This window comes from Pristis pectinata, chromosome 32 (genome assembly GCF_009764475.1).
Source record: "Pristis pectinata isolate sPriPec2 chromosome 32, sPriPec2.1.pri, whole genome shotgun sequence".
NCBI classification, from domain to species: Eukaryota; Metazoa; Chordata; class Chondrichthyes; order Rhinopristiformes; family Pristidae; genus Pristis; species Pristis pectinata.
In genome coordinates, this window is record NC_067436.1 from 20,185,547 (window position 1) to 20,213,138 (window position 27,592).

At 54.2% G+C, this 27,592-nt stretch overlaps 1 protein-coding gene across 11 annotated transcripts in view; it reads left to right on the top strand.

The window, feature by feature from the left end:
• Nucleotides 1-27,592, top strand: part of lingo1a (leucine rich repeat and Ig domain containing 1a) — a 369,834-nt gene that overhangs the window by 239,858 nt on the left and 102,384 nt on the right. For 4 of the 11 annotated variants that reach the window (XR_007958478.1, XM_052042519.1, XM_052042512.1 and 1 more), the window contains exon 3: nt 1,403-1,467. The exons of the other annotated variants lie outside the window; for them this stretch is intronic. The gene's annotated coding sequence lies outside the window, so the exon portion shown is untranslated. The remainder of the gene's footprint in view (nt 1-1,402; nt 1,468-27,592) is intronic. 11 annotated transcript variants of the gene reach the window in all.

The following is a 27,592-nucleotide window of genomic DNA, read 5'->3' on the forward strand; positions in this document are numbered from 1 at the left end:
ATACGGCTGGATCACAAACTCTCAGAAACAAGTTTGAAGCTTACGTAGAACAGATGGTGATTTTAGATATCATTCCCAAATGGACTTTAGTTGGGATTTTTCATAAGTCAAAATGAGAGACGTCACGGCACTTTTCTCTCTTTGTTTCCCAGATCCAGCACAAAGCATCCAGATTATATTCCCTCCACACACTCCTGGGGTCAGACCCTCCACACCATCCTGTCACACACTTCCGGGAACAGACACAGGGTGAAGCTCCCTCCGCACCATCCCATCACAGACTCCCGGGGTCAGACACAAAGTGAAGCTCCCTCCACACTGTCCCATCACATACTCCCAGGGTCAGACACGGTGAAGCTCTCTCTGCACCATCCCATCACACACTCTGTGTTCTGTGTTCTACATCATTGGCACATGTAAACACCTGCCCCGGGACACGAGGCCTGGTTTATATCTCTGTCCCGGCACCTCGGTGGGAGGGAGTACCACCTCACAGAGAGCTGAGTGACCACAGACTCACTGAGGGAGAGCCACTCTGTTGGAGACGCCTCCGGCTGCAGATGTGTGTACGTTCACGTCACTGTTCTCAGAAGGGTGGAGAATTCACCCCACTTCCTGTGGACACTTTATCCATGGATCAACATTTCTCCATCTCCACCACACTTGTCCCTGTGGACACAGGGAACACCCAGCGGGTCAGGCAGCATCTGTGGGGAGAGAAACAATTCACAGTTTAGAACAAAGACCCTTCATCAGAGCTGGGAAATGTCAAAGAGATTGGGGGGAGGGAAGGAAATGGCAGATCTGTGATGGTAGGGAGGGAGGGGACACGGTTACAGAGGGGGTGTGGGATCTAGGAGGGGGAGGGGTGTGAAGGCCATTACAGATCTTGCCCCATCACCATCACCAACACCCGACCCTTGTACAGCCCCGACATACAGTCGAGCGTTTGGGAGACGGTGGGATGGAATTGCCGGCTGCCTCCTGCTGGGTGGGAACTGCGGTGATATCTGAGTGGTTGAGTTAAATGCCTGGTTCAACCACACATCTTGTATCGTTGGTTGGACTATGTTTTTATTTAAATATACTGCTGAGCAGCCGCATTTGGGACTTGTGAACTGCTGGGGTTACGGACAGTTCTTGGGCACGGACCCCCCGTCGGTTCCTAGGGAGGAGCTGTGTATAGAATCGTTAGTCGGAGTTGGGTCTGGGAGTGTGTGGCGGTAGGTGGTAAAGCTCACAATCGGTGAGGACAGTGAGGTTCCCCCGCTGTTGGGGTACAGGGAACACTGGGAAGAATGCTGAACATCATTGGATTGGAGCACTCAACTGGGGCGACTTTTGCTGCAGATGTTATCCAGAATGCAGACCGTCGAACTAAGTGTCTGACTTCTCTGTCTAGGGGCTGCTGACCATATGAGGCTCCAGGAAGAAGAGTGAAGGGTTGGAGACTCTCCAAGTTTCCTGGTAGGAACAAAACATGAACTCACCTCCAACCTTGGCACTGAGCCACCGCTCCCTGGTCGTTGGCAGCCCAGCACAGTGACCAGGAGTGGCTGATGCTTCTGGCTTCACTCCGCGGTTACTTCCTCCTCACTCAGTCCAAGACCACGTAAGGGGGCAGAGGGAGAGAGAGAGGGGAGAGCAGAAAGAGAAAGGGTTTGAGAGGAGGAGAGAGAGGGGGAGTGAGTAGAGGGGGAATCTGGAGGGGGCAGCAGGGAGGGATGGAATCGGAAGGCAGGTGCTGAGAGGGAGAGCAGAGTGGGGCTTATGTCCAGCTGCGGGTCCCTCGCTGCCCAGTGGTGGGGCCTCAGGACGGAGCCGGGAAGTGTTGGCTGCAGCTGGGAACAGGCTGGGCCGAGGTGACCTTCCCGTTACTGTAAGTTCCCTGTTGTCTGGGGTCCAACCTGATGCTTGGCGAGTCAGATGTGGCAGATCAGTCAGCGGTGAAAACTGGAGCAGAATCAGAACCAGTGTTATTATCACTGATGTGTGAGGTGAAGTTTGTTGTTCTGTGGCAGCAGTACAGTGCACAGCGTCAAAATTACCATAAGTTACAAAATAAATAATCAGTGCAAAACAACAGGAATAATGAGGTAGTGTTCATGGGTTCATGGACCATTCAGAAGTCTGACGGTGGAGGGGAAGAAGCTGTTCCTGAATCGTTGAGTGTGGGTCTTCAGGCTCCTGTACCTCCTCCCCAATGGTAGTAATGAGAAGAGGGCATGTCCCGGATGGTGAGGGTCCTCAGTGATGGGTCCTGCCTTCTTGAGGCACCACCTCTTGAGGATGTCCTCGATGGTGGGGAGGCTTATGCCCGTGATGGAGTTGGCTGAGTCTACAACCCTCCACAGCCTCTTGTGATCCTCTGCAATGGAGCCTCCGTACCAAGCTGTGATGCAACCAGTCAGAATGGTCTCCACCATACTTCTGTAGAAATTTGCAAGAGTTTTTGGTGACATACCAAATCTCCACAAACTCTTAACAAAGTAGAGCCGCAGTGACTGTGAGTGGTTTCTGCGTGGAAGTGTGTGTGTGGCCCCAGTGGTCCTGTGTTGTGTGATGAGAGTTCTGTCACACACCAACCTTCTCGGTCCCTCCATGTCTCCCCACACCCACTGGAAGGTAATGAACAGAATCAATCAATGACTCAAAGTGAAGGCACCTATTGTAATATGATTAAGTTTTACACTGTTTAAGGCAGAGAATGGGTCCAGGGTTAATATTTTAAACTTGAATAAGGACAATTATGAAAGCAGGGTTAGCTAAAGTGAACTGGGATCAGTCAGCCGAGATGTGGTGGGAGATATTTAAGGGATCTTCCAGAATACATAGAACAGATGCATTTCAATGAGGAAGAATTCCGAGGGGAGCTCCCACCATCCGTGGTAAGCTCAAAAGTTAGAGACTGTATCAAACTGAAAGAAAGAGCACATAATTGGGGGAGAGTGGTGACAGGTCAGAGGATCAGACAGAGAAAAAACAGCAACAATAACCAGTGAACCGGGACATCACGTTGCAGCTGTACAAAACTTTAGTCAGACCGCACTTGGAGTATTGTGGGCATTTCTGGTACGCACGTTACAGGAAGGGTGTGGAAGCTTTGGAGAGGGTGCAGAAGAGGTTCACCAGGATGCTGCCTGGATTAAAGAGTATTTGCTTTAAGGAGAGGTTGGACAAACTTGCATTGTTTTCTCTGGAGTGTCGGAGACTGAGGGGAGACCTGATAGAGGTTTATGAAATAAGATAGAGTAGACAGAGTCTTTTTCCCAGGGTAGAAATGTCTAATATTAGAGGGCACGCATTTAAGCTGAGAGGGGGAAAGTTCAAAGGAGATGTGCAGGGCAAGTTTCTTACACAGGGAGTGGTGGGTGCCTGGAATGTGCTACCTGGGGTGGGAGTGGAGGCAGATACGATTGAGGCTGTTAGACAGACACATGGACAGGTGGGGAATGGAGGGAGATGGACATCGTGCAGGCAGAAGGGACTCAGTCTAATTTGGCATCGTGTTCGACATGGACGTCGTGGGTGAGGGGGCCTGTTCCTGTGCTGGACTGTTCTGGGTTTGATGAAAGAATACTAAGGGAAGAACAAGCTAGTTGGAAATGCAAGACGTGAAAGTAAGGCTTTCTGTAGATATTTTAAAAGGAAATGAGTTCACAAAGCGAGTGTTTGTCCTGTAGAAAGTGAGTTTGGGAAATTCAAACAGAAGGAGATGAATTAGACAGTTCTCTGACCTCTCTGGAGAGGTCACATCCCAGAAAGATCTGTCAACAGGGAAATGGGAGGGAAGGAGATGCTCAGGAATCTCGACAGGCGCCAGGGAAGTGACAAGTTAGAGAGCTTGATTGTTGGTGTGGACTCGATGGGCCGAAGGGCCTGTCTTCCCATTGTGTGACTCTGGGGTACGGAGGAGCTTGTCAGAACTGCAGCTGAAGTGTCTCTGGCTCTGTTCAGCTTCATCTTAAAGAGGTGGTGGCTGGATCACTGCTGCGCTGGCTTTAACTTTCTATGACTCTCTCGATTCAGGTAAACTTCCCTGAGAAGGAAAAACAGCAAATATAAATTGCTAATTCAAATAGAGAGGCTGAGAGCAGGAACTGCAAACCAGCTCTCGGAACATCTGTCTTGGGAAACATCTGAAGCTGTTGTTGATGACATTAGGGCAGGATACTTGGAAAGTAGAACGTCGTCAGGAAATGTCAACGCGGTTTTGTGAAAGGGACATTATGTTTGACGAACTCCCTGGAATTATCTGAAGAAATAACCCGTGGTGTAGATGGAGGGAACCGGTGAATGTCCTGCACTGTGATACGGTGCAGCATCAACGGTGGATAGGAAAGGCTCTCGGTGCAGGGGCGACATTCCGGTGTGGATGAGAGACTGGCTCTCGGGAAACAGAACCGATATAACTGGGTCACTTTCTGAGTGACAGGATGTAAAGAATGGTGTACCTCAGGGATCCGTACTGGGGCCGCAGTGTTAATGGGTGAAGCCATCGGATTTACTCACGACACAAAGACAGGCAGCAAAGTAAATCATGAGGTCATAAGGTGGTTGCAGAGGGATAGGGGTGGGGAAGTGGGGGCACAAACATCTGGCAATGGTCCATCCTGATGGGAAGTGTGAGGCTGCCCACTCTGGCAGCACCACTAAAAAAAAAGCCAATCAAAGTAAAAGTGAGAGATTGCAGCGGTCTGAGACACAGGGGAGTGGGTAACAAGAGCATGACTCCCAGTGGGGGTAGGATGGGGTCCTACTGAGGAAAACTGGGCAGGCACGGCAGTGTAGCGGTTAGCGTAACGCTATTACAGCACCAGTGACCCAGGTTCAATTCCAGCCACTGTCTATAACAAGTTTGTACGTTCTCCCCGTGTCGGCATGGGTTTCCTCCGGGTGCTCCGGTTTCCTCCCACATTCCAAAGACGTACGAGTTAGGAAGTTGTGGGCATGCTATGTTGGCAATGGAAGCGTGACAACACTTGTGCGCTGCCCCCAGAACACACTACGCAAAAGATGCATTTCACTGTGTGTTTCGATGTACATGTGACTGATGAAGAGATCTTACCTTATCTAACAGAATATTACCATTTATTGCGAGAGGAGGTTGTGCTCGGTTACACGGTGCTGGTGACACCATGGAGGGAGGTCTTTGCATGGAATTACAAAGAGGGATGTACCTGCTCTGGTAAGAGTTCGGAGAAGGTTTAAAAGGCTGAGACCTGGAATGGGTGGTTATCCGAGCTCAGGATGTATCTGCCAGAGCTCGCGGCTCCTGTGTGGGCTGGACGGGGGACGATGCTTCCTTTGTGGGAACATCTCGAACATCATGTTTATAAATAAAGGGTGGGATCCAGATTCCAATTCAGATGCAGATTAGTTTATTGTCATATACACCAGATTCAATGGAATTCCTTGTTCACGTGAAGCTCACAGAGTAAACAGTGTACATGGTAGTAATCAGCACAGCAATATTGTCAGATGGAGTTCAATCTGGAAAAGTGTGAGGTGATACACTTCAGAAGGTTGAACTTGAAGGTGGAGTACAAGGTTAATGGCAGGATTCATAGAAGTGTGGAGGAACAGAGGATCTTGGGGTCCACGTCCATAGATCCCTCAAGGTTGCCGAGCAGGTCGATAGGGTTATTAAGAAGGCGTATGGTGTGCTGGCCTTCATTAGTCAGGGTGCTGAGTTCAACAGCCACAAGGTATTGTTGCAGCTCACTAAAACTCTGGTTAGACCACACTTAGCAGGTACATCCCTCTTTGAATCAGGAGTATTGCGTTCAGTTCTGGTCACCTCATTATAGGAAGGATGTGGAAGCTTTAGAGAGGGTGCAGAGGAGATTTACCAGGATGTTGCCTGGATTGGAGAGCATGTCTTATGAGGATAGGTTGAGCGAGCTAGGGCTTTTCTCTTTGGAGTGACGGAGGATGAGAGGTGATGACAGAGGTGGATAAGATTATGAGGGGCATAGACAGAGTGGACAGTCAGCACCTTTTCCCCAGGGCAGCAACGGCTAATACCAGAGGACATCAGTTTAAGCTGAGTGGAGGAAAGTTTAGGGGAGATGTCAGAGGTAGGTTATTCATACACAGTGGTGGGTGCCTGGAACGCACTGCCGGGGGTGGTGGGAGAGGCTGATACAATAGGGACATTTAAAAGACTCTTAGATAGGCTCATGGATGTAAGAAAAATGGAGGGTTATGGGCTATGTAGGAGGGAAGGGTTAGATTGATCGTGGGGTAGGTTTATGTAGGTCGGCACAACATCGTGGGCTGAAGGGCCCGTACTGTGCTGTACCGTTCTATGTTCTAATAAACACAGCAGCAATCACAAACACAGCAGAGTGGTGCCAAGTCAAGCGGTGCAGTCTGAGGTAGTGCCAGACGAAATGTTAAAGTGACAGGGAGAGCTAAAGGTTCGAGAAATATTGCTGTGTGTGAATGTGTGTCTGTGCGAGTGTGTACAGTTCCACCACTCATTGTTCTGTACACACAGACGTCAGGCGGTGACGTGCGGGACCCCACAGCTCTCGGTGGGGCTGGGGGTTTGTGTGGGGGACACACTGGGATAGAACACAAACCTGAGCGCGGCCCTCCCCTCGGACTCGATGTTCCTGCCGATTGGGTCCATGGTGCAGTTGTTGCTCTGTGGCCATACCCATTCCCTGCTCCTCACTGCCCCTCGATGGTCCTGAGGTCAGGGTCACCTAAGCCATGGACAGAATGCCCAACATTCTCTGCACACAGCGCACTGCCCCAGTGGGGTGGGCGTGCCCCCACTCAAGGCCACAGGCTGTCCCAAAGCTTTTGGCCAACAAGTGAATCTGTTGCTCCCGACACATTGGTCCTGACTTCCTTCAATGTCCCCTCTATGTCTGCTTCTCTTCCCTCACTCTCTCCCTCCCACTCTGCTTTGGCCACTGTCTCCCCCTCCCCCCCCTCTCCTCCCCCTGCCCCCCTCCTACCCCCCCTCTCCTCTCCTCCCCCTGCCCCTCTCCTCCCCCTGCCCCTCTCCTCCCCCTCCCCCCTCTCCTCCCCCCTCTCCTCCCCCTCTCCTCCCCCTCTCCTCCCCCTCTCCTCCCCCTCTCCTCCCCCTCTCCCCCCCTCTCCCCCCCTCTCCCCCCTCTCCCCCCCTCCCCCCCCTCCCCCCCCCTCCCCCCCCCTCCCCCTCTCCTCCCCCCTCCTCCCCCTCTCCTCCCCCTCTCCTCCCCCCTCTCCTCCCCCCTCCCCTCCCCCTCTCCTCCCCCCCTCTCCTCCCCCTCTCCTCCCCCTCCCCTCCCTCCCCCCTCCCTCCCCCCCTCTCCCCCCCCTCTCCCCCCCCCTCTCCCCCCCTCTCTCCCCCCCTCTCTCCCCCCCTCTCTCCCCCCCTCTCTCCCCCCCCTCTCCCCCCCTCTCCCCCCCCCTCTCCCCCCCTCTCTCCCCCCCCTCTCTCCCCCCCCTCTCTCCCCCCCTCTCTCCCCCCCCTCTCTCCCCCCCTCTCTCCCCCCCTCTCTCCCCCCCTCTCTCCCCCCCCTCTCTCCCCCCCCTCTCTCCCCCCCTCTCTCCCCCCCCTCTCTCCCCCCCCTCTCCCCCCCCTCTCTCTCCCCCCCCCTCTCTCTCCCCCCTCCTCTCCTCCCCCCCCTCTCCTCCCCCCCCTTCTCCTCCCCCCCCCTCTCTCCCCCCCCTCTCTCTCCCCCCTCCTCTCCTCCCCCCTCTCTCTCCCCCCTCCTCTCCTCTCTCTCCCCCCTCCTCTCCTCTCTCTCCCCCCTCCTCTCCTCTCTCTCCCCCCTCCTCTCCTCTCTCTCCCCCCCCTCCTCTCCTCTCTCTCCCCCCCCTCCTCTTTCTCCCCCCCCCTCTCTCTCCCCCCCCACTTCTTCCCCCCCCCCCAACGAAGAGTAGCGGTGGATCATTTTGTGGTGACTGTTGCCCTGTAGCTCCCTGTCCCCAGAGGCACAGGGCATCGGATCCACCTCAGAGTTGAGCTGCTGTAGCCGTGTGTGACACCAGCACTAAATTACTTATCACTGTCCTGCTGTCTGAATCCGATAGTCTCACCGTGAGCCTGAATCACACTGAGCTGGCTCAGGGATACTTGCAAGAATTTTGCTTCCGAATATTGGAAACAACAGGGTTTAATGGATTTGACTCACTGACGCAGATCACTAATGGAGACAGAGGCAGGCTGATACAAGGTCTCTAATGGAGAGCACACAATGCTGCCGGTTACTCAGGCAGAGGTCAGGCAGTGTGTGCAGAATCAGATGAAGGAAGGCAGTTGTCAACAGCAGGGATGCTCCGTCTCGTTTGGGGTGAGTGGTCAATTCTCCCCACTCCTCAGTGGCAGACTCAGTTCACACTGGGGGGATTCACCAGGCTGTGGGTCTGGAGTGTCTGGGCTCTGTGTGTACATGCTCCGGGTCCAACTATCTGCATCCTCCAACGTGCCAACCCAAGGGGACATCTCCCCCACCCCGTCACGGCTCTCCTCACGGAACACTGGGAGAGTGGTGGTGCACACCTTTGTTCAGCTCGTCCTCTGAACATTCTGCTGTTTCCTGTCAGTTGATAACCTGTGGACAGTGACTGAGAGTCCAGCTACAGTCAGTGCATCTACTGAAGATGTTGTACTTCCTGTAGAGCATCCACCCCTCCGGGTCTGGGCTCAATCACCAAGCCGTCTGTCTGTCTGTCCATCCACCCATCCATCAACTCTGTCATCTTCTGACCCATCCATTCACATACCTGACCCATTGATCTCTCCATCCCTCCCTCCCTTCTCCACCTAATTCACTCACTCTGTCTGTCCATCTCTCCCTCCCTCCATCTCTCCATCCCGTCCTCCGTTCATTCACATCTTTCCCCATCTATCCATCCATTCATCCCTTTATCCTTCCCCCGCCCAGCCACCCCCCGTCTGTCCATTGTTCCATCTCCCTATCTGTTGTCTCCAGTCCAAAGGGTCCACCTGGTCCAAGCTGTCCTGGCCTTTGGAGCCAGAGTCCTGAGTGGAGCAAGTGTTGGACCAGCATTAAAGGTCCGAGTGTGCGAGTGATGTGAGAGAGACGGCTGGAAGTTGGTCTTCACCGTTAAGTTCAATGAAAGAGAGTTCATCTCCTCGCGTGGTATCACCCCGACTGCTCCTGGTGGCACTGTCAGCTCTTCAGATTCGGATTGAAATCAGTTTATTGTCACACACACCAGGGTGCGATGAAATTCCGTGCTGGCGTGAGGCTCACAGAGTGAACAGTATCCATGATAACAATAAATACAACAATGGATAGAGCGCCGAGCACACAACAGAACTGGTGTAAAGTCTGGTGGTGCAAGGGAAAGTGCTGATGGGATGGTAACGGGAGAGCGGGAGCGACGTGTCCCAGACGGTGGCAGCTCCAGGAAGGGGTGTGGACGAGGTGGTTGGTCAGCAGTCTGACGGCACTGGGGAAGGAGCTGTTCTGGAGTCTGGGCGTCTGGTCTCCCAGAAGGTAGAAGACAGGGATGGGGATGGGGATGGGAATGGCCAGGGGCGGGGGTGGGGGGCAGGTATCCTGGACGGTACCCTCCGCCTTCCTGAAGCCACGCTCGGTGAAGGGGGACTGGAGGGAAGGAAGTGAGGGGCCTGTGATGGAATTCTTGTGGAGTCGGTCTCCACCAAGGTCTCGCTCACCCTCTCTGCACCTGCTCTGCTCTGCTGCCATTTCACCTTGCTGCCACGTCGCTGCTGGAACCTGTCCCTGTTACCCCCTGTATGTCGACATCTCCCTCTCTCCCATCATGGAGAATTATTCAGACTGCAGTTTGTCCTCAGTCTCGCTCCTGGCCTTGATGTTATTGCAGCAGCTGCTTGGTGGTGATGCAGCTGCCGTGCATGGCCCTCTGTTGCTGCAGGACTATATTCCCACAGTGTGAGCTCTGCCCATGTACACACTACACACACGTGCACAGTGTGTGTTCTGCCCGTGTACACACTACACATATGTGCACAGTGTGAGCTCTGCCTGTGTACGCACTACACACATGCACAGTGTGAGCTCTGCACGTGTACACACTACACACACGTGCACAGTGTGTGCTCTGCCTGTGTACACACCACAAATGTGCACAGTGTGAGCTCTGCCCATGTACACGCTATACACACGTGCACAGTGTGAGCTCTGCCCATGTACACACTACACACATGTGCACAGTACATGGTGTGAGCTCTGCGCATGTACACACTACATACGCGTGCGCAGTACACAGTGTGAGCGCTGCCCGTGTACACACTACACACTAGCACGCATTACACGGTGTGCTCTGCCCGTGTACACACTACACACACGTGCACAGTACACACACCCATATACACATACCGACCCTGGGGCAGGTGGGCAGGCCACCGTTGACCAGAGGGGAGAATGGGCCTGGTCAGAGGGAGCAGACGCAGCTCGGGGGGAGAAAGGGTCTTCGTCCTGAATCCTCTCCTCCCTCTCTCAATGCCCACCCTCCTTTCCTTCATTCTCCCCTTCCCCCTCCCCTTACCCTGGTGTCCTTCCCATCCCTCTCTCCCACTTGTCTCCACCCCTCCCCATCTGCCCCGTCTCACTTTCCCCCCTGCCATCCCCCCTCCTCTCCTCCCCTCCCTCCCTCTTCTCCGTCCTCCCCCTCACCCCCCCTCACCCCCTCTTTTCTCCATCCTCCCTCCCTCCCTCAGCCCCATGATTTCCTGTTGTCCTCTGGCCCTGTCAGGGGATATCCCACCAGATAATTCTGCCCTTCGCCAGAGTCGGGCAATGTCCTGTGTTCTGGAATCGCATTTGGATCACAGCCAGATATCTTTGCTTCGCATTAATCCCAGGTTAAGGTCTGGATTAAGTAGCAGAGACACTGCATTGCTTTCTGCAGATGTGAACCGAACCCTTTCATTTTCCATTTGATGAACAAAGGAATGATCCGTGGGGCTGTGATTCCCGATATTCCTCGTTCCCGGACCTGCAGAGTGTGGGGGGGGGGAGGGGAGGGGAGGGGTTGGGATCACCTGGAGCAGCTGTGTTTCATCTCTCAGCCTCTCTCCCACAGTTTCTCCCACAGTTTCTCCCCCCACCTCCCGTGTCCCTGCCCTTGCTCTCCACCCCTTGCCCTTTCTCCTTCCCCTGCTCCTCTCTCTCCATTCTCCCTCCTTTCACCTTCTTGTTGGTTTATTCTCTTTCTCACTTCCCTCCCTTGTCCCTCCTCCTCATTTCCGTCCTGTCTCATTGCACTGGCTCCCCTCCTATCTCTCTCACTCTGCCCCATTCTCCCTCTCTCCCTCCTTCACACTCGCTCTCTCTCTCTCTCTCTCTCTCTCTCTCTCTCTCTCTCTCTCTCTCTCTCTCTCTCTCTCTCTCGCGCTCTCTCTACACACCTTTCTCCTCTCCTCTCTCTGTTCCCTTCTGTTCAAACACTCCAGAGAACGGAGAGGTTCCCCTTGAAAGCCCCGGAACCAGCTGAGCTTGCAGGAGCAGAGTTGAGCTCCACTGTGGAATAGGAAGATGGCAGTATTTATTTGATCCAATTAATTTTAATCGGCTCTCATTACTGCGTGACGTCGAGGCTGATCAACGGGAATTGTGTAGATCTGTGCAGATTATTATTCCTGGGTGTGCCGGGCCCTGCTGTACAACCTCATCCCTCACATCAGGAGCGAGGAGGAAAGGAGGGTTTCAACTGTTGGACTGAGACCCACAGAGAGGATCCTGTGACCCACCACCAGCCCACCCAGCTCACTGGCTGCCTTCTCCCATCGCCCTCCCTGAGCTCACCTTGTCCACAGGACCCCACTCCTGGTTCTCACCCCTGTCCACCCTCCATTCCCCAGCTCCTCTGGTGTCAGAGGTGGTTCCGTCTCCCCAGTCACTGTCCCTCCTCCTTTTACCATCACCCTCCCCGGCCCACCAAACCACCCTCACTCTCCAACACACTGCTGTTCTGTTCTTCACCCTTCGCTCCCCTCCCAACACCCCGAACCAACCCCAGACCTGATGAAACCTCTCCTTCTCTGCAGTCAGTCTCCTAACCCTGAAGCAGCCCTCATTGGTTGTGAATGATTGTGGTAGGGGAAGGGTTAACCCCAAACACCAACAGCTGTGGCAGGGCAAGGGTTAACTGCAAACCCCATTGACTGTGGCAGGGAAGGGTTAATCCCAAACCCCAAATTCCTTTCTTATCAGCAAATCCTCCTGAGGCAAGAAGCCACGGCGCGACTCAACTTCGATGATTTATCCGAATGTTCTCCCACCTGATCCAAACCCAACACGTAGTCAGGTCACAGGGGGCTTGGCTCGGGTGGCAGGGCTGAAGGAGGGTGGCAAATACTGCTTGGGTAATGAGTCTCACTGGGTCACAGGGGGGTGGGGGGAGATTCACTGGGTCACAGAAGGGTAGGGGGGTTCACTGGGTCTCGGGGAGAGGGGAGGTGTACAGAGTCTCACAGGTGTACAGAGGGGGTGGTCCTCTGATTCAGAGAGGGTCTACGTGAGCTTCAGTGGATTGTACAATTGCAGATAGCTCTCCAGGCTTCCACTGGGAATGTGATGGATGGCTTTGTCTGGGTTGGTTGCAGGAGTGTCTGTGCTCATCCACATCTACAGCAGAAACTAGGACAATAGGAAGCAACAACCCTCATCAGAGGGACACTGGGAGTTGACTGAGGCCAGAGGCAGATCACTGTGTGCCTCTCCGCACAGTCCTGTGTGTGGTGTGTGCACTGACACCGCCCATTCCCACTTCATTCACAAATCTCATTTGACTCAGGGTTGGGAATGAATTTGCAGGGAAGAAGCTGATGAACTAAGGGCCCAAAACTTGAGTCACAGAGTCATACAGACAGAAACAGGCCCTTCAGCCCAACTTGTCCATGCCAACCAAGTTATCTACCTGAGCCAGTCCCATTTGCCCATGTCCCCATAACCTTTCCCATTCATGTACCTGTCCCAATGTTGCTTAAATGTTGTAATTGTCCCCACCTCTACCACTTCCTCTGGCAGCTCGTTCCATATACTCACCGCCCACTGGGTGACAAAGTTACCCCTCAGGTCCCTTTTAAATCTTCCCCCCTCACATTAAACTGAAGCCCTCTAGTTTTACACTCCCCTACCTTGGGGAAAGACTGTGACCGTCCACCTTATCTACGCCCCTCATGACTTTAAAACTTCCAGAAGGTCACCCATCAGCCTCCTTCACTCCAGGGAGAAAAGCCCCAGCCTGTCCAGCCTGTCCTTGTAACTCCAGCCCTCCAGTCCCGGCAACATCTCTGTGAATCTTTCCCGCACCCTCTGCAGCTTAATGATGCCCTTCCTATAGCCGGGCGCCCAGAACTGCACACAACACTCTGTGTGGTCTCACCAACTCCTGTACTCAGTGCCCCGTCCGATAAAGGCAAGTGTGCCAAATGCCTTCTTCACACCCTGTCTGCCCATGTTACCACTCTCAGGGAACTATGTACCTGTCCCGCCAGGTCTCTCTGTTCCACAACACAGCCCAGGGCCCGATGGTTTACTGCACACGTCCTGCCCTGGTTTAACTTCCCAAAATCCATCACTTCACACTTGTTTGAGTTAAATTCCATCTGCCATTCCTTGGCCCACTTTCCCCTGGGTCCTGGTGTGCTGTTAGACAACATTCTCCACTGTCCACTACACCACCACTTCTGGTGTCATCTGCAAAGTTGCACCACCTACATTCTCATCCATATCGTTTCTACAGGTGACAAACAACAGACGACCCAGCACGGACCCCTGCAGTGCACCACTGCTCACAGGCCTCCGATCTGAGCAACACCCCTCCACCACCTCCCTCTGACTCCTTCCACCCAGCCTGTTTCATATCCAATTGGCCAGCTCACCCTGGACCCACGTGATCTAATCTTCCAGACCAGCCTACCATATCGGACCTCGTCAAAGGCTGTGTGAACAATGTCTACTGCCCTGCCCTCATCAATCCTCTCGGTCACCTTTTCAAAAACTTCAATCAAACTCACGAGACACGATTTCCCATGCACAGAGCCATGCTGACTATCCTTAACCAGTCCTTGCCTTTCCAAATGCCAGCAGATCCCCCTGAATCCTTCAGTACCTTTCCCACCACTACCATTATGCTCACCGGACCGTAGTTCCCTGGCTTGTCCCTGCAGCCCGTCATCCTATGGATGCTGGAGATCTGACATTAAAGCAGAAACTGCTGGAACAGTCAGCGTCCGTGGAGAGGGACACTGGGTCAGCGTTTCAGGCCTGACCTGGTGAGTGTGTCGGGACCAGTTTGTGAATGGTGGGTAAAATCCAGAGGTACCAGAAGGAACAAACGATGTGTGTCAGCTCTGTGGGAAACCAGGTCAGAGCCTGAGATCCTGGACAGTGAACGGGAGCCCAGGAGCCTTCAGTATTCCCGACGGGAAGCTGACCTGTCTGATCTCCCACCGTTTCCAACACCCTCCATTCTATTTCGGATTTCCAGAGCCCGTGGATTTTGCTGGGATGCTGCACGATTGCTGTGTTTCTGTAGCCCCCTCTCCCTCCCTGCCTTGTACACCGTCCACAACGTCACCCCCTGTCACCCTCTCTGTGCTCCCCCTCTGATTTCTCCCTCCACGGGCATTTGCGGATAGCTCTGAGATTTTTTGGATAAACCAAGGGAGAGCCATGGGAGGAGGGGGAGGGTGCAGTGGGGCAGAGCTAGGGAGCAAATCCAACGGACCAAGTGCTGGTAAATGGGATCAGTGTAGGTGGGTCCGATGGTCAGCATGGATATGATGGGCTGAAGGGTGACCTCGTGACGGTATGTTTCCCCTGGACCCCGTGTCCTCTGTAATCTATCCACGTCCATCCTCACCTCCCTGCCCCATTCCCACTGATGTACCTCACTCCCACATTGTGACCACACCACACCCAGGGGCAGCTGCAGGCCAATCTGCCCGTCAGCTGATCCAATCCTGGCCTCAACACCACTGTCCTGCAGTCTGTCTCACCCACGGACCCTGGGACCCCTCGCAGATTAAATGTCTGTCAGTCCGTCCTGGATATATCCAATGACTCATCCTCCATGGCTGCCTGGGGCAGGGGTGGGGTTCACTGGGTCACAGAGGGGTGGGGGGATTCATTGGGTCACAGAAGGGGGGTTCACTGGGTCACAGAGGGGTGGGGAGGTTCACTGGGTCAGGCAGGGTGGGGAGACTCAGCCTTCACAGCTGCCTGGGGCAGAGAATTCCGGACATTCCCAACCCTCCGAGGGAAGAAATCCCTCCTCATCTCTGTGTGAAATGGGTGACCTTTATTCTGAAACTATGCCCCTTAGCTCCAGTTACCCCCACTAGGGAAAACATTCTCAAAATTAGAATCAGAATCAGGTTTATTATCACAGACACATAGAACATTACAGCACAGTACAGGCCCTTCGGCCCACAATGTTGTGCTGTCATTTTATCCTGCTCTAAGATCTATCTAACCCTTCCCTCCCACATAGCCCCCCATTTCTCTATCATCCATGTGTCTATCTAAGAGTTTCTCAAATGTCCCTAATGTATCTGCCCCCACAACCTCTGCCGGCAGTGCGTTCCACACACCCACCACTCTCTGTGTAAAAAAAACTTACCCCCGATATCCCCCTTATACCTTCCTCCAATCACCCTAAAATTATGTCCCCTCGTGTTAGCCATTGTCGCCCTGGGAAAAAGTCTCTGACTGTCCACTCAATCTGTGCCTCTGATCATCTTGTAACCTCTATCAAGTCACCTCTCATCTTCCTTCTCTCCAAAGAGAAAAGCCCGAGCTCACTCAACCCTCTGTCTTCTATGAGCGAGCCAATTCTGAATCCACACAGCCAAGTTTCCCGGGATCCCATGCCTCCTGACTTTCTGAATGAGCCTTATCAAATGCCTCACTAAAATCCATGTTCACCACATCCACTGCTCTACCTTCACCAATGTGCTTTGTCACATCCTCAAAGAATTCATTCAGGCTCGTAAGGCAGGACCTGCCCCTCACAAAGCCATGCTGACTGTCCCTAATCAGCCTATGCTTTTCCAAATGCCCATAAATCCTGTCTCTAAGAATCTTCTCCAGTAATTTGCCCACCACTGAAGTAAGACTCACTGGTCTGTAATTCGCAGGGTTATCCCTACTCCCTTTCTTAAACAAAGGAACAACATTTGCCACTCTCCAATCATCTGGCACTACTCCCATGGTCAGTGAGGATGCAAAATTCATCGCCAGAGGCGCAGCAGTCTCTTCCCTCACTTCCCGTAATAACCTTGGATATATCCCGTCCGGCCCCAGTGACTTATCTATCCTGATGTTTTCAAAAGTTCCAGCACATCCACTTTCCTCATGTCGACATGCCCTAGCGTATCAGCCTGTCCTCACAAATGTCAAGGTCTCTCTCACTGGTGAATACTGAAGCAAAATATTTATTAAGGACCTCCCCTACCTCCTTTGCCTCCAGACACATTTTCCCTGCTTATCCCTGATCGGTCCTACCCTCACCCTAGTCATCCTCCTATTCTTCACATACATCTTGGGGTTTTCCTTAAATCCTACTCGCCTTCTCATGCCCCCTCTAGCTCTCTTATGACGTGAAATTTATTGTTTTGCAACAGCAGTGCAGTGCAAGACATAAAAATTACTATAAGTTACAAAATAAATAAATAGTGCAAAAGAGCAATAATGAGGTGGTGTCCATGGGTTCATGGACGGTTCAGAAATCTGATGGCGGAGGGGAAGAAGCTGTTCCTGAAACGCTGAGTGTGGGTCTTCAGGCTCCTGTACCTCCTCCCCGATGGTGGGAACAAGCACCCACCCTGCGAATCCTCCACAGAATCCTCCCCTCATTCTTCTAATCTCCACTGAGGTCAAGCCCAATGTGGTCAACCTTCATACGTCAACCCCTCCATCCCAGAAATCAACTGTGTGAAATTTCTCTGCACTGCCTCCAACTAAAGGATATCTTTCCCTAATTAAGGAGATCACAACCGTGTGTGGTTCCCCTGTAAAGTTGCAAAACAACTTCCCCACTTTTCTCCTCCAGACCCCTGGCATTAATCTTCCTAATTATTTGTTGTATTTCAAAGCTAACTTTGTGTTTCATGAACTAGAAGCAGGAATGGGAAACAAAGAAATGGCGGATAAACTGAATGAGTATTTTGTATCAGTCTTCACTGTGGAAGACACCAGCAACATGCCAGAAGTTTGAGACAGTCAGAGAGCAGAAATGAGTGTAGTCACTATTACTTGGGAGAAGGTGCTTGGGAAACTGAAGGGTCTGAAGGTGGACAAGTCACCTGGACCGGATGGACTACACCCCAGGGTTCTGAAAGAGGTAGCTGAAGAGATTGTGGAGGCATTAGCAGTGATCTTTCAAGAATCACTAGATTCAGCAATGGTTCCAGAGGACTGGAAAATCACAAATGTCACTCCACTCTTTAGGGAGGGCGGAAGTAAAAGACAGGAAATTATAGGCTGGTTAGCCTGACTTCAGTGGTTGGCAAGATGTTAGAGTTCATTATTAAGGATGAGGTTTTGGGGTACTTGGAAGCACATGATAAAATAGACCAAAGTCAGCATGGTTTCCTTAAAGGGGAGATCTTGCCTGACAAATCTGTTGGAATTTTTTGAGGAAGTACCAGGCAGGATAGACAAAGGAGAGTCAGTGGATGTTGTTTACTTGGATTTTCAGAAGGCCTTTGACAAGGTGCTGCACATGAGGCTGCTAAACAAGATAGGAGCCCATGGTATTACAGGAAAGGCACTAGCATGGATAGAAGATTGGCTGACTGGCAGAAGGCAAAGGGTGGGAATAAAGGGGACCTTTCCTGGTTGGCTGCCGGTGACCAGTGTATTCCGCAGGGGTCGGTGTTGGGTCCGCTACTTTTCACGTTATATGTCAATGATCAGGATGATGGAATTGATGATTTTGTGACCAAGTTTGTGGATGATACAAAGATAGGTGGAGGGGCAGGTAGTGTTGAGGAAGCAGGGAGTCTGCAGAAGGACTTGGGCAGGTTGGGAGAATGGGCAAAGAAGTGGCAGGTGGAACACAGCGCAGGGAAGTGTACGGTCATGCACTTTGGTAGAGGGAATAAAGGCGTAGACTATTTTCTAAATGGGGAGCAAATTCAGAAATGGGCGGTGCAAAGGGACTTGGGAGTCCTAGTGCAGGATTCCCTAAAGGTTAACCTGAAGGTTCAGTCAGTAGTCAGGAAGGCAAGTGCAATGTTAGCATTCATTTCAAGAGGACTAGAATATAGAAGCAAGGATGTAATGCTGAGGCTTTATAAGACATTGGTCAGACCACATTTGGAGTATTGTGAGCAGTTTTGGGCCCTATATATAAGGATGTGCTGAAGTTGGAGAGGCTTCAGAGGAGATTTATGAGAATGGTCCCAGGAATAAAAGGGTTAATGTGTGAGGAGCGTTTGATGTCTCTGGGTCTGTACTCACTGGAGTTTAGAAGGATAAGGGGGGATCTCATTGAAACCTGCTGGATACTGAAAGGCCTGGATAGAGTGGACATGGAGAGGATGTTTCCATCAGTGGGAGAGTCCAGGACCAGAGGGCACAGCCTCAGAATAGAAGGATGTCCCTTTAGAACAGAGATGAGGAGGAATTTCTTTATCTAGAAGATGGTGAACCTCTGGAATTCATTGCCACAGACGGCTGTGGAGGCCAAGTCATTGGGTGTATTTAAAGTGGAGGTTGATAGGTTTTTGATTAGTAAGGGCGTCAAAGGTTACGGGGAGAAGGCAGGAGAATGGGGTTGAGAGGGAAAAATAAATCAGCCATGATCGAATGGCAGAGCAGACTCGATGGGCCGAATGGCCTCATTCTGCTCCAATGTGTCATGGTCACAAGGTCCCACACCCAGACCCCAGATAGCCTCACCACTTTAAACAAACATTTGTTTTTTTATTCTTCCTTCCAAAGTCAATAACCTCACATTTTCCCACATTCTCTGCTTCTGCCAGCTTCTTGCCCACTCCCTCAGCCTGTCCCTGTCCCTCTGAGGGCTCTTGCCTCTGTCTCACAGTTTGCTGACCTTTGTATCCTCAGCAAGTTTGGACAGTTCACAGTCCCTTCATTGATACAGGCTGCAGGGAGTTGAGCCCCCAGCACTAATCCCTGTGACACCGAGTTTCTCATCACTGATCTGGAAATGACCCATTGATCCCGACTCCCTTAGTTCACCGCTCCCCTCTCACAAGATCACAAGACAAGGGAGCAGAAATAGGCCATTCGGCCCGGCCCATCGAGTCTGCTCCAAAGAAAAGGGGAAAAAGAAAAAATAAATAAGAAATGGGGGGGGGTCTGCTCCATGAACAAAAAAAAACTATTCTATCCCCAGTTTCCGGCCTTATCCCCATATCCCTTGATGCCTTGACTAATTACATAACTATCTATCTCCCCCTTAAACACCTCCAATGATTGGGCCTCCACTGCTGTACATGGCAAAGAATTCCATAAATTCTCTACCCTCTGGCTAAAGAAATTTCTCCTCACCTCTGTTTTAAACCGGTACCCTCTAATTCTAAGATTGTGCCCTCTGGTCCTGGACTAACCCACTGAGGGAAACAGCTTGACCACATCTACTCTGTCCAGTCCTTTCAACATTCTAAATGTTTCTATGAGGTCCCCTCTCATTCTTCTGTGCTCCAGTGAGTACAGTCCAAGAGCCGACAAACGCTCATCATAGGTAAGCCCTATCATTCCGGGAATCATCCTCGTAAATCTCCTCTGAACCCCCTCCAACGTCAGCACATCCTTCCTAAGATATGGGGCCCAAAACTGCACACAGTACTCCAAATGAGGCCTCACCAGTGCCCCATTGAGCCTCATCAACACTTCCTTACTTTTATATGCTATACCTCTCCCCACCAATACTTCATCCCATCCCTGGAGCTCCGACCTTCTGTAGTACCCTTCCATGGAAAGTGTTGAAATCCAAATCCCCCGCACGCACTGTTTCCCCCCGATGCACCCTGTCTGTTACACCCTCAGAAAACTGCCACAGCTTCCCATTCTAAAACCACATTGACTCTGCCTGATTGGATATGATTTCCATTCCCCAGTGAAGAATGGGTTCCAGCAATTCCCCAATGACGGACGTTAGGCTAACTGGGCTGTCGTTCTCCACTCACTGCCTCCTCCCATTCTTGAATAGTAGTGTTCCATTTGCAGTTTTCCAGTCCAGTGAGACCTCTCCAGTTCAGGGACTTTTAGATGACAACCTGCATGTGTATTCTTTCTGCACCCACATCACCCCTGCCCTACACACAGGGAATCTGCCACCTTCCTCTGGTCCAGCCTGTACATAACTCCAGGTCCAACACGGCTCATGGTCTGGGGCCAATAGGGATGGCCAGGTGACATCCCACAGCGAGTAACACAAAATTATCATGACCTTAAAATTCCCTTGCTTGTCTTCCACCCTCTATCGCACTGCCTCCTCCCAGCCCAACAACCCTCCACCATCCCTACACTCCTCGGATCTCTTGGTCATCCTCAAACCCCTTCACTTCTCCATGGGTGGCAGTGCCTTTAGCTGCCCTGAACCCTGGACTTCCCTCCCCAAACCTCTCACCTCCCTCTCCCCATTGAACACTCCTTCCTTTGGCCAGGCCTGTGGACACTTGACCTGGATCTCCTGACGTGGCCTAACCTGTTTCTGCGCAGTGACCTTCCCTGGAATCTCCCCGGGATGGTTCCCTCTGCCGAACACTGTGGACATTGGCTGGAATTGGTGCAAACTGCAAGCTGGCATTTTGGAGGAGCTTTACTTCTGAAGGCCTAAGGAGGTTGCTGAAATTAGTTCCATGTTGTCAGGCTTGTTACCGGAAGCAATAGTACAGCTCTTTTGGGACCATTTATTTTTTATTATCCTTGAGCAGTAGCTTAAGTGTGAATTATGTTTTTACATGGATAGAGTTTGAATTCTGAAATCAGCAGAAACTGGACCAGCCCACATGAGACGTAGAACATTTACAATCTGCCCAAACTTCACCATGTGTGCGTGCATGTGTGTGCCTGTGGGAATGTGTGTATGTGTGTGTTCTGTACGTGTGTGTGTGTTTGCACCCACATTTACAAGTGATGTGCATGTGTGTGTGCACAAGTGTGCATGCACACGTGTTCGTGTTTGTGCTCTGTCCGTGGCATGTGTGCACCAGTGTGCTCAGGGGCAGCCATGTTTATGTACATACCTGTACCCTTGTTGCTCCCTGGATAGTTGTCCCTTGCCTTTTTCTCGCACGTACTCCTGTGTACACAGGACATTCAGCTGAACAAACACCTGTGTGCCCACCCACCAGAGTCCCAGAGCTCCCACAGAATGGTCCCACTGCTGCAGCCTGAGGCTGTGCACCCCCATCCTCAACTGCCGGGGTGTCCTGGAAAGGTTCCTCTGGGGCTGCGGCTGTGTCCCAAGGCTTCTCTGGGTTTGACTGGATAATCCCAGGGATTTGCACCTCTGTTGGTGCTTGTTCTTTTACAGTTTGGCCACATATACACCTCCACAGTGCTCAGCACCAACAGCAGTCACTCTGACATCCTCGTCCTCCTGAGCTGCAGCCCAAACACCCTCCCCTTTAACAGGAGTCCCTCACCCCCCTCCACCCAAACACCCTCCCCTTTAACAGGAGTCCCTCACCCCCCCCTCCACCCAAACACCCTCCCCTTTAACAGGAGTCCCTCACCCCCCCTCCACCCAAACACCCTCCCCTTTAACAGGAGTCCCTCACCCCCCCTCCACCCAAACACCCTCCCCTTTAACAGGAGTCCCTCACCCCCCTCCCCACCCAAGCAGGATCCCCTCACTACTCCTCTCACCCCTTCCCCACCCACCCCAACAGGGGTCCATCACACCCCCCCACCCCCCAACTTACACCTCAGCCACTTTCCTTCCCAATCCCCACATCCTGATTCCCAAACATCTCCCAAGCCCAGCCACAGGCCTGGGGAGACACTGTCCCCACCTCTGACCCAGATCGTCACGGTAACCCTGAGCCGGGCAGCAGCCGGTTGGCATCTGTCTTGTCGATCCATCCCTCGGGATTGTTCAGGGAACTTCCCATCCAGGGTAGAGCCTGAGTTCGTGTCCCGGATTACTAATCTATGGACACGTCCCCTCCCCTTTGTCCTTCCACCTTCTCCCCATTCCCTCCATTCCTCCGTCCCCTCAGTCTCAGCTGTGGAAGCTCCTTTTGTTCCCCAGAGGACAGCTCTTTGGGAGACAGATCCCAAGCTTCAGGAGATGGACAAGGGAACAGAAGGCCAGAAGGTGACCCTTCACCCCACTGGGACAATCACTCACTCTGTTGCTCAGTCCCTTCGGCCTCTCGGTGTCCTTGCTGGTGTGTGGAGTCCCTCTGTACAGCCTGTTCCTCCTGTGAGACAGGGATCCATTGTTGTGCACCTTCCCCCCACTACTCCACCCACGTCCCTTCTCCCCAGCGGCTGCCCAACCCCCTCGAAGGGAGGGCTCTCCGAAACAACCCGGCCATTGGGAGCCTAAGGAAAACCTGGTTCTGCAACAACCTCCTCTCTCTCCGAGGTTATGAGGAAGCATTTCAGACACCCAGGGGGTTTGGCTGGTGTTAGATCCACAGCCCACTGAACAGCCTCATTCACACATCCTGTGGGTCACCTTCACTGCCTCTGAACACACTGAAACTTCATGTCATGCACACATGACAAGTTACTCCTGCTTTTTAGTACCCGGGCTGAGTTTCCCAGCTCGCTGCCAGATAATGGACACACTTTGAGAGGGTTTGCTGCCACTCGCACTGATGTTTTCTGGCTTCAGAAGTGAGTAGGATAATGATCCCATCGCAATCTGCCCATCACCTCAGGGACAGCACAGGTCAGGCACAGGGTGAAGGCCCCTCCACAGTCCCAGGACAGGGACAGTGCCGAGGACACGGAGACGTGGTGTGATGTGGGCAAGGTGTGGGGTGGAGGCTGTTGCTCCCAGTGGTGCTGTGCAACAGGAATTGGAAGCCTTGATCACATCAGATTCCAGCGGCTGTAGCCCCACATCACCCGCCTGTACCTGTCTGCACCCTCCCCTCCCCTCCCCTACACCTACTGGCCCCCTCTCACCCCTCACTGGCCAGCTTCCCTGTCCACTCTCGGTCACTGGGTCACACACCACGGAAACAGGCCCTTTGACCCAACTCATCCGTGTCAACCACGTTGTCCAGCTGAGCCAGTCCCATCCTATCCCTGCTGACCTTTCCTGCCCCTCCCCTGCCCCCGCCCCCGCCCCTCCCCATCCCTGCCCCCGTCCCCGCCCCCGCCCCTCCCCGTCCCTGCCCCCGTCCCCGCCCCCGCCCCTCCCCGTCCCTGCCCCCGTCCCTGCCCCCGTCCCTGCCCCCGTCCCTGCCCCTCCCCCGCCCCTCCCCCGCCCCTCCCCCGCCCCTGCCCCCGTCCCCGCCCCCGCCCCTCCCCGTCCCTGCCCCCGTCCCCGCCCCCGCCCCTCCCCGTCCCTGCCCCCGTCCCTGCCCCCGTCCCTGCCCCCGTCCCTGCCCCTGCCCCTGCCCCTCCCCCGTCCCTGTCCTTGTCCCTGCCCCTCCCCCGCCCCTCCCCCGCCCCTGCCCCTGCCCCCGCCCCTCCCCTCCCCCGCCCCTCCCCCGTCCCTGCCCCTGCCCCTGCCCCCGTCCCTGCCCCCGTCCCTGCCCCTCCCCTCCCCGTCCCTCCCCATCCCTGTCCCTGTCCCTGCCCCTCCCCCGCCCCTGCCCCTCCCCCGCCCCTCCCCGCCCCTGTCCCTGCCCCCGTCCCTCCCCCGCCCCTCCCCCGCCCCTCCCCCGCCCCTGCCCCTGCCCCTGCCCCCGCCCCTCCCCCCCCCTCCCCCGCCCCTGCCCCTGCCCCTGTGTATTTGTTGTTGTCAGTGTATCCGCCTCTCCCACTTCCTCTGGCAGCTTGTTCCATGTACCCACCACGCTCTGCGTGAGAAGGTCCCTTTTAAACATTTCCCCTCTCACATCTCACCTGCGTCCTCTAGTTTTAGACTCCCTGACCCGGGGTAAAAGCCCGTGACCACCCACCCTATCTGTGCCCCTCATGATTTCATTAACCTCCATAAGGTCAACACAGGGAAAATGCCCCAGCCTGTCAGAATCAGGATCAGGTTTATTATCTGGGTTTATTATCTATTAACTGGGTTCCCCCGACAGTTTGCTTGTTGCTTACAGCAGGTTGTGTATTTTTTCATCCCAGTCCCACAGTTTGGAGAGTGAGGCAGGTAAAGGCTGTAAAACCAGCAACCCTCCAACTGAGGAATGAAGTAGGAGCTCAGGGACTGGAGGGTGGGATCCAGGAGGGGTTGAGGGGGGGGGGGGGGGACAGAAGAGGCCCAACCTCCAGTTGAGTGGCAGCTCTCATCCCAGAGAGTCACACAGCGCAGGCCCTTCGGCCCAACTCATCCATGCTGACCACGGTGCCCACTGAAGCCATCCCATTTGCCCATGTTTGACCCGTATCCCTCAAAACCTTTCCGACCCAGGTACCTGTCCAAACATCCTTTAAATGTCAGCATTGTACCTGCCTCAACCACTTCCTCTGGCAGCTCGTTCCACACTGACAGATCCAACGACGGCACAGAGAGAGGCTGTGACCGCACTCCTGGATATCGGACCAGACGGTAGATGTGGGAATAGGAATGTCTCACTAACACTTCAGCAACTTTCCCTTTAAGACACTGACTGTGTGAGCGCTCCGGGCCTTGTGCTCCGTGTTGTTATGGAAACCATTGCTTCAAATCTGAGTGTCGACTCCCTGCAGAGGCAAGAAGCCCTGTAACCACAGGACAGGGAAAGTGTCCCACGTCAGACAGAACACGTGAATTGAGATGTCCTGGCATACAGACAGGAGGGAACAGCAGCTCACCACCCTCACCTCAGACAGGACCTGTCAGTGAGGGTCAGGGGGTGTGTGTGTGTGTTTGTGTGTGGTCCCCCAGTGAGGGTCAGAGTGTGTGTGTGTGTGTGTGTGTGTGTGTGTGTGTGTGTGTGTGTGTGTGTGTGTGTGTGTGTGAGATCCATCCCCCAGTGAGGGTCAGTGTGTGTGGGACCCGTCCCCCAGTGAGGGTCAGTGTGTGGGACCCCTTCATTGTGGGGGAGCCACTCATGAGGAAGACGTAAGGATGAACGAGGGAATTAGTTAAAAGCTCTCCCTTGTACACTCCTAAATCTGGGCAGTTAAAGGCCTTTGAAAAGCAACAGCCCACGACTGGAGCTCACACCTCGACTTCAAACTGGGAGCCTGAATAATTTAAAAGCACATGATAAAAATAAAAGGGAGTTTGCTGAAGGCTGATTGCAGCTCAATATCAACGTGTTATTTAAATCTTTGTTACGCACCAAGCTTGTTTCATTTTCTGTTTATTGGGTTTCTGATTTATAGACTCCATTAGATCAGAGGCCTGCTCCACAAACTGCCACAGGACGAGCAGGGAGAATATATTGTCCTCATTTCTCCTCGGTAATAGAATTGTAGCATTCAGTAATGATAGATTATCATGGCTCTGTTAATATAATGTCGGATATTGTATCTAAGCAGGGCCATCAGTGCCCAGGGCGTGACCTGCCCAGCACCCACCAATAGTTCCCTCACACAGTGGCGTGGGAGGAAGTGTTTCACTCTATAACGCCAGGCCCGAATGCATCTGGAGACTTGTAATTCTCATCAAGGTGAACAACGCTAGTGCCAAGTGGAGAATTTGTGAGCATCACACACTCCCGGGGTCAGACACACCGTCCCGTCACACACTCCCGGGGTCAGACACACCGTCCCGTCACACACTCCCGGGGTCAGACACACCGTCCCGTCACACACTCCCGGGGTCAGACACACCGTCCCGTCACACACTCCCGGGGTCAGACACACCGTCCCGTCACACACTCCCGGGGTCAGACACACCGTCCCAGTCACACACTCCCGGGGTCAGACACACCGTCCCGTCACACACTCCCGGGGTCAGACACACCGTCCCGTCACACACTCCCGGGGTCAGACACACCGTCCCATCACACACTCCCGGGGTCAGACACACCGTCCCGTCACACACTCCCGGGGTCAGACACACCGTCCCGTCACACACTCCCGGGGTCAGACACACCGTCCCGTCACACACTCCCGGGGTCAGACACACCGTCCCGTCACACACTCCCGGGGTCAGACACACCGTCCCGTCACACACTCCCGGGGTCAGACACACCGTCCCGTCACACACTCCCGGGGCAGGCACACCGTCCCGTCACACACTCCCGGGGTCAGACACACCGTCCCGTCACACACTCCCGGGGCAGGCACACCGTCCCGTCACACACTCCCGGGGTCAGACGCAGGGTGAGGCTCCCTCCGCACCGTCCCGTCACACACTCCCGGGGCAGGCACACCGTCCCGTCACACACTCCCGGGGTCAGACACACCGTCCCGTCACACACTCCCGGGGTCAGACACACCGTCCCGTCACACACTCCCGGGGCAGGCACACCGTCCCGTCACACACTCCCGGGGTCAGACACACCGTCCCGTCACACACTCCCGGGGTCAGACACACCGTCCCGTCACACACTCCCGGGGTCAGACACACCGTCCCGTCACACACTCCCGGGGTCAGACACACCGTCCCGTCACACACTCCCGGGGTCAGACACACCGTCCCGTCACACACTCCCGGGGTCAGACACACCGTCCCGTCACACACTCCCGGGGTCAGACACACCGTCCCGTCACACACTCCCGGGGTCAGACACACCGTCCCGTCACACACTCCCGGGGTCAGACACACCGTCCCGTCACACACTCCCGGGGTCAGACACACCGTCCCGTCACACACTCCCGGGGTCAGACGCAGGGTGAGGCTCCCTCCGCACCGTCCCGTCACACACTCACGGGGCAGGCACAGAGTGAAGCTCCCTCCACACTGTCCCATCACACACTCCCGGGGTCAGACACACCGTCCCGTCACACACTCCCGGGGTCAGACACACCGTCCCGTCACACACTCCCGGGGTCAGACGCAGGGTGAGGCTCCCTCCGCACCGTCCCGTCACACACTCCCGGGGTCAGACACACCGTCCCGTCACACACTCCCGGGGTCAGACACACCGTCCCGTCACACACTCCCGGGGTCAGACACACCGTCCCGTCACACACTCCCGGGGTCAGACACACCGTCCCGTCACACACTCCCGGGGTCAGACGCAGGGTGAGGCTCCCTCCGCACCGTCCCGTCACACACTCCCGGGGCAGGCACAGAGTGAAGCTCCCTCCACACTGTCCCATCACACACTCCCGGGGTCAGACACACCGTCCCGTCACACACTCCCGGGGTCAGACACACCGTCCCGTCACACACTCCCGGGGTCAGACACACCGTCCCGTCACACACTCCCGGGGTCAGACACACCGTCCCGTCACACACTCCCGGGGTCAGACGCAGGGTGAGGCTCCCTCCGCACCGTCCCGTCACACACTCCCGGGGTCAGACACACCGTCCCGTCACACACTCCCGGGGTCAGACACACCGTCCCGTCACACACTCCCGGGGTCAGACACACCGTCCCGTCACACACTCCCGGGGTCAGACACACCGTCCCGTCACACAC